We start from the raw sequence: 13,602 nt of genomic DNA on the forward strand, positions 1-13,602 counted from the left end.
AGGCAAGATTTGATTTATCAGTAAGTTTTATAACCAGATGTCAATTAGCGTCTGCATTTATTCCAAATAAGGAATATTTTATGCCTTGGTGAGACATCATTTTATTTCACAACCAGATCCTGAGGAATGCTCCCCCAAACGACTAACATTTTCATGTGGGTGAAAATGGAAAATGACTGTTGAATGTGTTGACAGTGGTGTAATGTAGCTAAGTACATTTACTCAAGTATTTCCAATTCAGTACTTTTACTTCAACTCCACTACATCTCAGAGGTATATATTGTACTTTTTACTCCACAAAAATATTTGAAAACTTTAGTTACTAGTTACTTTGCGGATATAAATTATTATACTTTGCGGATATAAATTATTATAAAGCATATATTTAGCCCTATTTTATACACTATTTGAAAATAGCCGATCTACAAGCTCACAACGTGTCGCATCGCGACACGTTGTGAGCTTTTAGATCTGCTATTTTCAAACATTTTTATACTAATTTTTTTTTTACTTTTAATCAATTACATTTTGAATTCCGGACTTTTACTTGTAACAGAGTACTTCTACATTGCAGTATTGATACTTTTACTTAAGTAAAACAGTTGAGTACTTTTTCCACCACTGTGTGTTGATAATGATTTCCCCATGAAGCAGCCAAGCCCAGGATAGACCGCTGTGAATTCAGATGAGGCTAAATAAGGATTTAAGGAAGGTAAGTGGTTTATGATTAAGACTGATTAACAGTTAAGCGAAAAGCTAGGTGAAAGGTATTAGATAGACAGAATTACAGCTCACTTTTTCCTGCAGAAATATTTTAGTTCATAACAGGCAACAATATGTAGTTCTTGCTTTCTTCACTTATTATGTTTAGCCTTGAGAGGAGAGCATTAAAGGTAGAGCGTGGAGAATTGTGTTGTTATTTTTGTTTTAAGAAACCCCTTTTCAGCAGAATTGTTTATTTCTTGAAGCCCAAACTAATTTAAAAAGCTACATTGTGTGGTGTGCAGACAAAGCTAAAGGACGTTGCCTTTCATTTTTCCACTGCAATATTTCTGTCAGGTGTTTCTTTTTCTATCTTTTTTTGTTATCTTTCAACTCAGACTATAATTTAAGGGCTGTTTTGCCAACCCGTTCTCCTCACACTGCAGCGGTTTGGAAAGGTGAGAAAGGTGATTGCAATACAATAGTTTCATGCAAAAATGTACAATCCAAAACCTGTTTCTGGGTGTGTGTGTGTGTGTGTGTGTGTGTGTGCGTGCGTGCGTGCGTGCGTGCGTGCGTGGCAGCAACGATTGCGTTACAATATTTTCATGCAAAAATTACAATCCCGATTCACTAAGCTCGTTGTAAATATCAGTGTGAATAACGTGTACATTGTGACTAAAGGAGGGTGTATTTTCTCGAAGCAAAAACTGAAGTACGTTTCACAAAGGGCTGTGTACTGTAAATCCCTGATATTTGCGGATCACAGTTGTTCCTCATTTTTGCCTGAAGGTCAGAGGCGAGTTCATATGGAAGATCCTTTGCATTGCTCCACGCCCCCATTTAAGACCATGACGTTGTTTACACTCACATTATGGGTGTAAACAGCTTAGTGAATCGGGCCCTGTTGCTATGCATGCACACACACACACATGTGCATGTGTCGCTGTAACCCACACAACGTTCTCAGTGTTACTTTACCTCTGAGATTAACAGACCTGTCATGTCAGATTTAAAATAACATTGAACATGTTATTGTGTGTACAGTACAATCGTTGCCACGATGTTGTCATTTTGACAGGGAGTGTGAATCTAGTGAGATTGTGATGAAAATGAGTGATGACTGGTGCTGCTCCAAAGTGTGAACTCCAGATGTGGCGCTCTAGTTCTCTTGTCCACTTAAACGCCCTATTCTTAAGTACAATACTTAAGAATAATACAATACTTGTACCACGTCTACACCAAATCTGTTTGCCAAAAATATCTGATCTACAAGCTCACAATGAGAGAGAGCCAGAGAGGGAGGGAGAGTTCCTCATGTGGAGAGTGGGAGAGAGGGATGGAAGGAGAGAGGGAGAATAAGAAGGGGAGGGCGGGAGAATGAGAAGGGAGAGAAAGATGAGAGAGAGAGCCTATTTCAACCATACAATAACCTGGAGAGGGAGAAAGTGTGTTTTTCAGCTTGATCTCACTATTTTTGGAGAATGTATTTTTGAGTGGTGCCGACCACTCCTACATTTGACTTTGTCCGTGTGTCCGTATGTCCGTCCGTATGTCCGTATGTCCGTCCGTCCGTATGTCCGTCCGTATGATTGGTCAAGCTTCACGTGACACGTGACAATATGTTGTCACGTGTCACGTGACAACATATTGTTGCTGATTGCAACACAAGGGTGTGATTTTTTTTTGATTTTTTACATTTGTATAGCCTACATTTTATATCTGCTTCTTAAATTTAGAGTAGCCAATATTTTTTTAGGCCCTTTTTTATCCCCAATGTACTCGTTATCAGGGACGTGCACAGATAGACTCTTGGTGGGGGTCCGGGACCCCTAGGGGGTCCTCAGAGTTACTACAGGGGGTCCGCCAAATCTTTATGTGATTATGATTTTTCTTTTCACCATAACCACTCGAAACCTAGCATCCCTTTTCTGAGGAGAACTTTAGCCAAAAATAGCAGATCAGTAGCAGATAATATCAGATAGCAGATATTTTTGTCAAAGAGGCATAGGTGTAGAGGGAAAAAAGAGCAGACCAAGTAAACAAAAAAAAGTATAATTTACTTGAGCACCTGCCCCTCAAAATGTCTGTGCACGCCACTGCTCGTTATGCCAATTATTTCCTCCTGCTGCTGTATCCTACTGACTCACCTGCCAGTGAGGAGCCCCCACCGGGAGGACAAAGAGCTTTCGTCCTACTCCTCCCGCCTAACACTCCCCGCACTGACAGGTGCCGCAATGATCAACATCACCCTCCTCCCCCCCCGGCCGGCTTCCCTCCCCCGATCACGGGCCACCAAGTGTTCGCATAGACGCCCGACAAAGCCGGACGCATGCACCGTGGTGGATTCGAACCCACAACCTCCGTGATAGTGGGCAGGGACTTTACCACTGCACCACAACATACATTTTCACCTATACCATACATGGGCAACGGGTGGCCCGGGGGCCACATGCGGCCCCCACCTTCCTTCACTTAATGTGGCCCGCAGGTTAATATCGGAATACAGATATATTATTGATTTCAGCTGTTACAATTCCAAACATGCAAACATGACCCGCTTTAATTACTTCAGTCTATAGAAGTAGCTTAATGTCTTTTTTTATGTCCAATGTATTTGTATTTAAGTTCATAAAGTTAACATAAGTATAACTAAATGCATTTGAAATAAAATAAAAATGTTACTTTTCAGGATTTTAATTCAAAAATAGCAAAAAAAATAGCCGATCTACAAGCTCAAAACGTGTCGCGCTGCGACGCGTTTTGAGCTTGTAGATCGGCTATTTTTGCTATTTTTGACACTACTTTTGTGTGACATGAATGGCGAAAAAAAGTTAAAATACGGAGAGACAGTAGGATATATGCAACGTGTGGCCCTCTGGAGTGAGTGTGGAAATACAGTGGCCCTCTCCATCATCAAAGTTGCATCACCCCTGACCTATACGATAACATGCCCAAAATATAGGGATGCCATGGATGAGAGTGGTTAAAACTGCAGTACGCTGTATATATACTGTTCTCAAGGTATTGTACTTCCTGTACTTTACAGCTTGTATGTACTAAACCCTGCATGGTGGTGGGGGGGGGGGGACAGTCTCTTTATGCACGGTGGCTTCCCCCATGCCTCTGCCCTCCAGCTGTTCGTCATAGTGAAATGCATAATGAGGGAGAGCAGAGAGAGGATCCCCACCTTGCACCAACGAAAGCACTTCATTTGCAGGCGGCGTGCCCCCGGGGCCAGACGTTTAGTGCACCCCCCGCCCCCCCTACCCACCCCACCCCACCCCCCAACCCCCCAAATGAGCTGCTAATGGTATGACTGCAGCTAATGATCTTTGCCATGCAGCGGTGCACGCTGTCATTTCTCCCCCAGGGTTGCCAGATTTTGCGAGAGAAATACGGGTAACCACTCCATAGGAAACCAAGCCCAAAAGAAGCAACTACTAGGCCACATGAGCACTACCGATATACTGTATACAATTGGCTGTTTGAAAATAGCAGATCTACAAGCTCACAACGCGTCGCGATGCTACGCGCTGTGAGCAATTTTCAAAAGATCTTGAAATAAAATGTGGAATCTTTGGAAGAGTTCTACCAACACAAATCTGGTACGGGGCTTCCTGGCACAAAACATTCTCAGATGGGGGTTGGTTTAGGGGACAAACACATTCATTTGGGAGGTCCATGACAACCGAAATATTTGAGAACCACTGGTTAAAAAAAGTATTAAAACAATTCGTAAGCAAGCCCAAATAAAGCCCAAATAAGCAACTACACTTTAAAAACAAGCCACAAACAAGCCAAGCCAAACAAGCCCCCCCAAAAAAACTAGCAAGCCCAAAGTCACTTATAATAAGCAGACTTGGCAACACTGTTCCTCCCCCCCTGAATATGCTAATTGCTGTAAACATGGGGGTGCTGATATGTATGCCATGTTGTGGATAGATAGATAGAGAGAGAGATAGAGAGAGAGAGAGAGAGAGAGAGAGAGAGAGAGAGAGAGAGAGAGAGAGAGAGAGAGAGAGAGAGAGAGAGAGAGAGAGAGAGAGAGAGAGAGAGAGAGAGAGAGAGAGAGAGAGAGAGAGAGAGAGAGAGAGAGAGAGAGAGAGAGAGAGATAGATAGATAGATAGATAGATAGATAGATAGATAGATAGATAGATAGATAGATAGATAGATAGATAGATAGATAGATAGATAGATAGATAGATAGATAGATAGATAGATAGATAGATAGATATAGATAGATAGATAGATAGATAGATAGATAGATAGATAGATAGATAGATAGATAGATAGAGAGAGAGAGAGAGAGAGAGAGAGAGAGAGAGAGAGAGAGAGAGAGAGAGAGAGAGAGAGAGAGATAGATAGATAGATAGATAGATAGATAGATAGATAGATAGATAGATAGATAGATAGATAGATAGATAGATAGATAGATAGATAGATAGATAGATAGATATAGATAGATCGATCGAGATACATTAAAATTCACCAAGTATATGAAATGAATGATAACGATTCACTGTGCACTGAAACAAAAGGCTAATAATAAATGTGATGCTATTGATTTCCCCTTCAGACAAAACAACCAAGCAAATCCATCTGTGTTATAGTGCAGGCAGCTCATGAAGACGGAGGCTTCACTGTTAAAGCAGTGTATTATATTATATCAAGCACTGCATGCTGGAGAGGGTTCAAAGTGCTTCTGTGTGATTGCTGCTGACAGCGCGCTGTGGACCCCCCCGCTGTGGGGAACAGGACAGACTTCACACAGACACACTGTGACAGACATGGCTGTCATCTATATCAGTGGTTTTCAACCTTTTTCATGCCAAGGACCCCTAAATTGATATATATTTGGCCGCGGACCCCCATCTGAAAATGTTTTGTGCCAGGGACCCCCAGAAGCAAAGATATCGGTTAATTTTCGCTTTAGAAAATATAAATATTCAAAAGATTTGCACACATTTTCCAGGATTTTTCAAAAATAGCAGATCTACAAGCTCATAGCGCGGCACTCGGTGCCGCGCTATGAGCTTGTATATCTGCTATTTTTGAATAGCCAAAGCTAGGTGGTTAAAATGATTGTGAGGCTTTTTTTACATTTTTTCCCTGGAACAACATATTTTGAGATGGAGGTCCGCGGCCAAATACATATAATTTTGGGGGTCCATGACATGGAAAAGTTGGAGCACCACTGATATAGCAACACACTGTTAGGATTTAGAAAACATTTTTAGATATGTATTTGGCCGCAGACCCCCCATCTCCAAATGTTTTGTTCCAGGGACCCAGAAGCAAAGATTTGAGTTACAAATGTTCGCTTTAAAAAAATATATATATTCAAAGATTTGCACAAAATCCGAATTGAATGGGTTAGACCTTTTTATTTTATTTAAAATTATGCCCGTTGTGTGAATATTCCTGTAACCTACTCTCCATTATCTGGAGCATATATACTGGATGGCCCTAAGCCATTTTCTATTTAGATTACTATGTTAAATGATGTCCATTGTGGCTAAACTGAGATGCAGGGGGATTGACTCAATTCACACGTGCATGACAGCCCTCATTCACTGCTTTACTGCAGCCATATTATTATCATCATGAACGAGGCACTAATGTATGTGGTGAGGAGGGTGGTTATTTTCTCAGCACTGTTATTTTCACACCATTTATCAGCCGTTCTCAACTATTCTCCTGCGTGTTAATGGACATAGGTGTGGCAAAGGGCTTACAATTAGGACTGTGGCCACCGAAACAAATACTTGTAAATTGTTACTAATGCTGGTGGTATAATAAGTAATTCAATTCCGCTGCCCAAACTGGCACGCAGCCAGCTTAATATTCAGTGCGTGTTTTTCCATTATTAGCACACCGCTGTAGCTAATAAAAGCAATTAGCAGGTTAAATTGCAGACGGTTGAACTTCACCAGGAATCGTGACAAAGATGTTTTGATGTCCTTGCTGCTTGTATCCTCATATTTGATTTATTTGGCGAGCCCCTCATAGTCTAGGGGTGTTCAAAATGTTTTCTGGCCAAGGACCCCCTATAGCTGAGAGAGAGATGAAGCAGGGACCACCCACTACCACTACTACATGTTGTATACAAATTGTGTTGCAGATGAAACTAGATTTCATAGACGGCCATAGACTATAGTTTGACAGCATGTTGGATTCATGTTAAAGGGATAGTTCACCCCAAAACATGACTTGTTTCCTATGGATTAGTCACCCCATGGAGACTTGAATTCATGGATATTTTTTTGATTTTATTGTCACATTCCTAAGCCAATAATTTGATGACCAGTGGACCGGTAGGCACTAATCTATAGGAAAAAAAGTCAGATTTTGAGCGTGAACTATCCCTTTAATGTGTATTTTCAGACATTTAACCACTTAAATCAATACTTAGTAAACTTGACCTTTGACTCTGTACTTGGTCTGCTCTTTTTTCCCTCCGCCCACCAAACCTCTTTGCCAAAAATAAAAAGTTCTCCTCATAGGGTTCAAGTGGTTCATGTAAAAAAGAAAATCCTATCACACAAAGATTTGGCAGCCCCCCCCCCCCCCCCCTTGGTAACTCTGAGGACCCCCCTGGGGGTTCCCGGACCCCCTGTTGAAGACCCCTGCCATAGCCTGTCCTCAGAGAAAGAGAGAGAGAGAGAGAGAGCGCTGCGGGTGGGCTGCGGTCTACTGTCACTGCGATGGAGCAAAGTGACCACATAATCTCCATATCTACACGCACTGTGCTTCCCTCTCAGTCTCTATCTATCACACACATACAGTACACACACACACACACACACGCGCACGCACACACACACACACACACACACACACACACACACACACACACACACACACACACACACACACACACACACACACACACACACACACACACACACACACACACACACACACACACACACACACACAGAGGGAGCGAGAGACACGCCTCATCAGACAGACTGTGGGGGAGGGGAGAGGATTGGTTGGAGCTTACATAGCTGCTGCAAGACACACACACACACACACACAGCGATAGAGAGAACTGGAAGGAGGGGGCTTTAAGAGAAACTAAACTAATAAAGGATAAAGAGAGAGAAGGAGGATAAATAAAGGGAGAAAACATAGGATGGGGATAAGAGAAAGATTAGGCTCTCTAAACCAGGGGTCTTCAACAGGGGGTCCGGGACCCCTAGGGGGTCCTCAGAGTTACTACAAGGGGTCCGTCAAATCTTTGTGTGATATATGATTTTTCTTTTTACCTTAACCACTTGAACCCTTGCATCCCTTCTCTGAGGAGAACTTTAGCCAAACATAGCAGATCTACAAGCCCACAACGCCTCGCGCTGCGAGGCGTTGTGGGCTTGTAGATCTGCTATTTTTGGCAAAGAGGTATAGGTGTAGAGGGGAAAAAAAGAGCAGACCAAGTAAACAAAACAAGTATAATCTGAAACACAATGTTATACAATATAGAGTAGGGGTCCCTGCTTCATCTCTCTCTCAGCTAGGGGGTCCTTGGCCTGAAAACGTTGAAGACCCCTGCTCTAAACCATAGGAAGAGAAGGTTTGGGGAGGTTTGTGTATGCCAGGCATTCCACCTCCACCCTACAGTGTGTGTGTGTGTGTGTGTGTGTGTGTGTGTGTGTGTGTGTGTGTGGCGTGCGTGCGTGCGTGCGTGCGTGCGTGCGTGCGTGCGTGCGTGCGTGCGTGCGTGCGTGCGTGCGTGCGTGCGTGCGTGCGTGCGTGCGCGAGCGTGCGTGCGTGCACACACGCACGTTTAGTTAATCAAACAGAACCAGCAGGCATCACTCCGGTCCTGGGACCTTCGATCCTGGCCCATTTCACATGAACTGAGCCAACGGCCTCGCCCCTTTTTAAGCCATTCAATCCGGGGACGCATCTCTGTCATTTTAGATCAATAATAGCAGATCTATGTAGATCTATGTATCTGCTACTTTTTTTTAAATCGTGAAAATATGTGCAAATCTTTGAATATGTATATATATTTTAAGCGAGCATTCGTAACTCAAGTCTTTGCTTAATAATGTATATTCAAAGAGTTTCAAAATCTTTCACGATTTTTACAATAAATAGCAGATCTACAAGCTCATAGCGCGGCACTCGGTGCCGCGCTATGAGCTTGTAGATCTGCTATTTTGGGATAGCCAAAGAAATCTAAAACGACACGGATCGAGTGGGTTAACCCAGCAAATGAATGTCTCACTTGGACATTTACAGTGCATTGTTATATCGCGCTCATGTCACACAGGGCGTGTCCCACATGCCATCCCTGTACCGTACAAGGCTATTTTAAACACGGTCAAGTCATCCCAGGATGCTGGGTGGATGGGTGCATCTGCTGAGGTCATACTCCTGCAATTCCAGGACAATTCCATGTGAGCGAAGCTGCTTCCAATGACTCACTCTTCCTGGAATGTGTGACTAAATAGTTTTACAGCGGGGCTCAGTTCACAGGATGTGTGTGTGCCACAGCTTCTTGAGAGAGTGGGCCTAGCATAACAATGACAGCGCGGAATACACCTTTCATCAAAACAGCTATTACTGAAGGATGTGGCCTCGAAGATGGTTAGTGCGTCTGCGTTTTGCTCTTTTTTGTAAAATCGCTAGTGGGTGCAGTGTCCGTTTGTCAGTGGGTCCAAAGGTACTATGACGTCACTATAACGGCCCCCGTCGCACCCATTGTCCGTGTCATTCGTGGGCAATGCCCGCCGTTTGCGTCAACATCAAGGTCTTTATACACCGGAGGCGTGGCGAATAAACTACAGGTTCTGAAACCTTTTCAAAGTCAAGGACCCCTAAATTGATGTTATTTGGCCACCGCGGGGGCTGCAACTGAAAATGTTTTGTGCCAGGGACTCCCAGAATGTATGTAAAAAAAAAGAAGAGTAAAATAATTTTCGATATTTTCCCAAAAGATTTCCCAAAATAGCAGATGTACAAGCTCGCAGCGAGGCACAAAGTGACGCGCTGCGAGCTTGTAGATCTGCTGTTTTTGAATAGCCACGGGGTTCCCGGACCCCATTTTGAGAACCGATGGAATAAACGATAGAAAAATCACCGGTGAGTATTTAGCATCAAAACTATTCATATAGTCGATGTTGCATTCATACAGGTTGACACCTTTTAGTTACAGGGAAAAAATCTACCTCACATTGTCGCTCCATCACGACAGAGTATTCATGTTCTGTGTGGATGGATTTAGGCCTACTCACTCTACTCTACTAAAACAACAGTTAGGAAAAATACATTTTTGGGGTGAAATTACAGAAAGAAAATGCCCCTGGTGTGGGAGAAGTTACCTTTATTTGCATCATTTGCGGGGTGACACCTGTCATTTGTCTTTGTATTGACTTTGCATTGTAAAAGTCAATACAATACGATCTGGAGAAACGCATATCTGACCGACTTCACGCTCGACACTGCACTCATTTGGGGCGCCAATACAAATGTGAAGGTGATTGGTTGGACAGTTCTCGAGACATGACAGTTACACATTCACACTCACATAAACAATTGATTGATTGATTAAATCAGTAAAAAAAAAAACAGTTTTTTTTAAAGCACAGAAAGTACAGTTTAATACAAGGTCTGCTAAAAGGATTAAAACCCAAGAAAGCCCTATGGCTTGTTTCCATTGGGGTCCATGTGTATTCAATTGATCAAAACATTTAATGACATACAAATATACAATACTATGCAAAAACATGATACAAACGAGTAGTAATTAAAAAGGAAAATATGTACAGTAAACAGTTCGGGGGGGTGGGGGATTTCTGGTGATAGGCTTGAACTTTGTGCAGGGGCCAGTTCCGAATTGCAGACACCTGTAAGAGTTCTTTTAGAGCGTTTTTTTTTGCCATTTTTGTAAATACACGCTCACAGAGATGTTGTGGGATTTATAGATAGATGCTGGTAGTCTTTGTGAGAGGGGTACAGTTGATCTCGCCATCATGTCTGTGTGGGAAGCTTAGATGAAATCAGCAATGCGTAACGGTTCAAGTCTGAGGGTGCCGAGGATGTTTTTTTAGCTTTGATTTGCTCCGAGCTTAAAGCTGCACTATCTGTCACTTTCATTTTCGACCCCGGATTTGAACGCGGGTCTCCTGCTGCGCGAGTGCAGACATGTTTTACCACTGAGATAATAGTGTACCTGCCTGCTTGCTCTGGGGGGGGGGACCAGTTCTTATAGTATAGTTTGTTGATTACTTTTGATGCAGTAATGGGATTTGTTTCTTTTTTTGTTTGTTGAGGTATTAAAAAGTATTCAATTATCACTTCACTGTCATCTGGGGATCCCCCCCCAAAATCACGTGGGGTCCACCCTGGGGTCCCGACCCACAGGTTGAGAACCACTGCTCTACCCTACAGATTGGACAGAAGAACCTTTTATTCACAAAATCAACTAAGCTTTAATTTGCTTTATCTTAAACTTGCGACTAAAAGGGTAAAAAAAAAAACATATTCAAATGTAAATAAATAAATGGTAAATGGTGCATTTATATAGCGCTTTACATAGACTGTGCATTACATTCACCCATTCACACACACACATGGCGGAGGAAACCATGCAATGCACCCGCTCATCGGGAGCAATAGGCTCTATGCACAGCAGCCAAATTGGGAATGAATTGGGCCCCTTCCTTACTTCCTTCACAGGTGTCACCGATAATACTAATTAAGGCGATGTTCCATTTAATGGCATAGTGGTTGTCTTATTTTCAAGGACGCCCATAACTCTGAGAGTGTTCAAATCCCCCCCCCCCCAACTTGCTGTTGTTGCCCATTAGTTTCAGCTGTGTTGTTCTGGTGTTATCACATTGCCCATACACCTGTATTCCGGCTGTTATCTAGCTCAGTGGTTCTCAAACTTTTTCATCTCAAGGACCCCCAAATTGACACTTATTAGCCCGCGGACCCCCATTTCAAAAATATATGCCAGGGACCCCCATAAGAGAAGATTTTTCACTGCCAGCTACCAGTGATTCTGAACCATTTTAATTTCAAGAGGACAGTTTACATGCATTAGGCGACACCCATTTAATGGAATTTCTATCCCTGGGACCCCAATTTATATTGTTAAATCAATGTTAATTTAACTCTGAGGTCCATTTGGTTCCATTTGTACACTCTCAGAGTTACAGACCCACAAGGGTCCATTTGGTTCCTAACTATCCTCCATTTAGCTGGGGACCCCCTGGAACCCCCTCAGGTACTATTTATATTTATCTGTTCAAATATTATGATATAATTTGTTTTCTGACTATACCCCATAGACGCTCCATGGAGAATGTAGCAGACATGTAAATGTACTAATGTACTTATTCTAATATGGTAAATGTGATTCCTTTACATTAGCTATAACTTACGCACAGAGAGAGAGAGAGAGAGAGAGAGAGAGAACTTTTCTAGTTTACTTATTCTTTAGGCCAAACATAGCCGATCTACAAGCTCACAACAGCGTTTTTTGAGCTTGTAGATCGGCTAATTACTGAGTCAAAGGTCAAGTTTACAAAGTATTGATTATTCAAGTAGTTAAATGTCCGAATTAATTTACACAAAAATGATGCTAGTGCTGTCAAGCTATCAATGAAATCTACTACAATATGTAGTATAGGGGGTCCCTGCTTCATCTCTCTCTCTCAGCTAAGGTGTCCTGTCCTTGGCCTGAAAAAGTTGAAGAAAGTTGAAGACCTCTGCTTTAGGCACTGCAGAGTTATAAAGTGACCAAAGCAAACGCTCAACCTCTGAATTACAACTGATAACTGGGCTCTGCCTGTGGTACAGCACTCTCTACAAAGTTTGGGTTAACCATCTAGTCATGGTGCACTCACTGAATATTAGGACCATACCATGCCCTCCCATACCTTATTAACATATTAATGCAACATGCAACAAAAAAAAATACACCAGAAGGCAAATTGTTACCCTACACTGCAAGCCAAGTCTTTGATCCCCAAACTCACAGCAGTGAGGTAGTTATAAAAACGCATGACTCAGAAGAAGTGAAGCATCTCGAGAAATAATTTGAAAACGAGCCGTGCATACGTTATTTGAGAGAACAAAAAAAGAAATGCGAGATAAAGCTCAGCAAAATTCAAGATGACATTCAGAGTTGTTACTTTTCTCTCCATGTTTCACTGCAAGAAAAAGTGACTAGTTCTCTTTTTTTGTCAAGGTTTTTTTCGTAGGAAGTACAATCAAGCACATCCATGAACCCATGAAATCTCAGAGATTGCTTTTTCTCAGGGAACACAGTGGTAATAATGTCAGAACACACAGTGAGTTAGGCATGGAGGTTATTATAGGTGTCATCATAGTTTAGTTTTTAGTTTTATTTCGCATTGACTTTTTTTTCAATTAGTTTATTTTTATTTTGTTATGATGGGGGGGGTCTGTACTTTGTGTGTGACATCAGAGCAGAGCTCTGGTCTGCCTATATAAGCTGCTGCAGACACCGAGAGAGATCTATCTATAGACGGACGGACGGACGGACGGACGGACGGACGGACGGACGGACGGACGGACGGACGGACGGACGGACGGACGGACGGACAGACAGACAGACAGACAGACAGACAGACAGACAGACAGACAGACAGACAGACAGACAGACAGACAGACAGACAGACAGACAGACAGACAGACAGACAGACAGACAGACTTCACCTGGCCATGACTCTTGTTTCTGTTAACTCGTTCATTTTACATGCCACCATAGAGCAGTGGTGTATTTAATGTAAATATATGATACTGAATGTCATGCCAAACAGCGAAAATGTGGATAATATACACTGATATGCTTGCTTGATCTTTACGAGCCCTATTCTGGGCATGTAATAATTGGCAAACATTCAGCAGAAACATCA

This window comes from Gymnoscopelus microlampas (genome assembly GCF_963454915.1).
Source record: "Gymnoscopelus microlampas genome assembly, chromosome: 17".
In the NCBI taxonomy this organism is placed as follows: Eukaryota; Metazoa; Chordata; class Actinopteri; order Myctophiformes; family Myctophidae; genus Gymnoscopelus; species Gymnoscopelus microlampas.